The sequence below is a fragment of the Eurytemora carolleeae genome, unplaced genomic scaffold, assembly GCF_000591075.1.
Source record: "Eurytemora carolleeae unplaced genomic scaffold, Eaff_2.0 scaffold631, whole genome shotgun sequence".
Classification (NCBI taxonomy): domain Eukaryota; kingdom Metazoa; phylum Arthropoda; class Copepoda; order Calanoida; family Temoridae; genus Eurytemora; species Eurytemora carolleeae.
The window spans coordinates 192,517-195,256 of record NW_019396541.1 but is presented as its reverse complement, the minus strand read 5'-3'; the positions used below and the strand labels follow the sequence as shown (position 1 = coordinate 195,256).

At 33.8% G+C, this 2,740-nt stretch overlaps 1 long non-coding RNA gene across 1 annotated transcript; it reads left to right on the top strand.

Annotated features, from left to right (window-relative positions):
- The first annotated feature begins 104 nt into the window (after positions 1-104).
- On the top strand, positions 105-1,843 carry LOC111705144 (uncharacterized). Its single transcript, XR_002765954.1, has 2 exons — positions 105-1,247; positions 1,698-1,843. It is a non-coding gene; the product is annotated as an uncharacterized LOC111705144 (long non-coding RNA).
- The last annotated feature ends 897 nt before the right edge of the window (positions 1,844-2,740 follow it).

The window sequence follows — 2,740 nt, the reverse complement described above, 5'->3', positions numbered from 1 at the left end:
CTATCTGTCAGTATTGTTTACTATTCCAACTCCTAAACATAAAAATATTTCCTATTTTTGCTGACTTATGTTACTATCTGTCAGTATTGTTTACTTTTTTAACTCCTAAATCTAAAAATATTTCCTATTTTTTCTCTGACTTATTTGATTACTTGTCAATGATAGTCATAAAATTAAAATATTTCCTAGTTTTGCTGACTTATGTTACTACCTGTCAGTACTGCTTACTTTTTTAACTCCTAAACATAAAAATATTTCCTATTTCTGCCGACTTATCTGATTACTTATCAGTGATAGTCACAAAGTTAAAATATTTCCTATTTTCGCTGACTTATGTTACTATCTGACATTAAGAAAGCTCTTAAAACTATCCTTTTTTGCATTATAATCCTACTGCCTTAAAATTCCAACTTTCTCACACATGAGGAGGGAATCCTGGCTAAATGGCTTGAGGAAAACGTTAGACGAGAAACTATCTGACCCTGAATTCCTGAGCCGGTTGAGACAAGGAATCGCTCGATCGCTGACATGCGGTTCTACATCTCGGCAGATCTCAGATTTGCAAGTTACAACGCAGATAATTACGGTAAAAAAGATTATATAAGAATTAACATGATGCAGTGGGAATACGCGCAAACCTTGTTCTATGGCAGTGTGCTTTATATACATTTTCTCTTTCTGAAGTCAAGAAAGTTAATTAAATTAGGATTGAAAATTTTCCACTAGTCTCACCCAGCTATGTCTATGTAATATTCCAAGAATCTGTACCGTACGACTGAAATCTAAAATTAAAATTAAAAAAATTCTTTTACGGCCAAAGTCTTATTTAATTAGTCTCTGACTTTTGAAAGTTTAATCTGGAATATCAAATCTCTGAAATTAAGACTTGAAATTATGCAACATCAAGTATATGCAATTTAAATATCACTCTTCTGAAAGTAAGACTTGTAGCTATGTAATATTAAGTATATGCAATTTAAATACTTTGTTTGAGTGCCCTTTTATACGGCCTAAATCCCAAGTCTGGAACTCCAATGATTCTCGAAATTCTGGAATTAAAACTTTATCAACATATTATATTTTAAATCCCAAGAGCCTTAGTATCAAAGGGAAATATATGAACTTTCTCTTCCTCATTCATAATTGTTTTCTATACCTGGTTAAACTGATACCTGGAGGATAAATGAGCGGCGAAACTCAGAGGATCTGGTGGATCCCATAGCTTCACCTCTCAGCGGAAAATAACGGTAAAAAATATATTTCAATAAGTCCCCTGGAAGACTGGCAGATTTCCTTCATTATAAACGAATTCTTAATCCTTTTTATACAGAGAGCAGGGACGTGCACAAGGATCATTTTGGATTCCAAAGGTCGAAACCCTTTTGAACCAGAACTAATGTACATGCTATTTAAAATTATTCAATTAAAATTTCAATTTAATGTATTCTATGGCAGTTGTCTAAGTTTAAAGATTTTCTCATCTTTTAATCTACAAATTGATACTTCAGATTTAAAACATCCATGATATTAAAGTATTCTAAAATCGAAGTTCTTACTTAATAGTTCAATGTTTTAACTCAAGCCTCGATTTCCAATGATACTCGAAACTCCAGAATTAGAACTCTATCAACATGCTTAATTAAAACCCCGAAAGACTCGAATCTCTTTCCTTTCGTCATGGTTCTCTCTTTACCTAGTTAAACCTGGAGGACGAATGAGCGATGAACCTCAGAGAACCTAGCGGATCCAACAGCTTCATCACTCAGCACATAATAACGTCTGTGGAAACTGTAACGCCTCCTGAACCGTCAAACCTCACCGCCGAGAAATCATGATGTCTCAAGAAGGGGAGATAACTACGCTACACCGATATCTCTAAATCTTTGCACAATATAAACGTGCACCATACCTTGCTATACCTTGAAGATTTGAGAGAAATGAAGAGGTTAAGCACTGATCTCTTTTCAATGTCCTAGATAGTAGCGCAGAACCAATGTTCTACGTGAGTCTTGTTCTCAAGCATAATGTGTTTTTGTTCCATTTGAAACTAAATGCTTCTCCAACAAGCTTTTTCATGTTTAACACTTCTTGTTCTGGCGCCTGCTATCGTCACGTTGGCCGTGTAGATTATTAACTACAGAGAAAAAAGGAACATGCAGGAAGGAACCATCAATGTTCCTTGTCAGTATGTACCTCAAATATATCGTATTCCATAAATGCGTCGGCTAATTAGCATCAAGACGACATAGTTTAACTAATGTAGTGCCATACCAACGTTGAACTTTCAATGTTCTTCGTCAGCACAATCGAAGTTTCTTCCATATTGCATACATTGACATTATACCATTGTTACATAAAAACTTTATAATGCTTGCTCAAACTGACTTTCCCATTAAATGCTCAAATTATATGCAGACGACTCTTTAAAAAAATCTTCGTCACCGACTAATTATATGCAATTTATTCTCTACACTTTCATTTTTGCACTCCTCAATTTGTATGTCTTGCAGGATCCAAGTATCCCAAAATCCAAATTTCTAATTAAAGGAAAAAACGATAAAATGTATCCGTATGATTTTTTATTATTTAGTTTAAGAATATATGTACACGATAGTATCGTAAAATAGTTGTATTAAATACATGTGAACAATTTTGTACAATTGATATAATCTCGATACGGAGATAATAAATATCTAGATCTTAAAAAGAGTATTCTACAGTATCCTACAACATGCTAGAG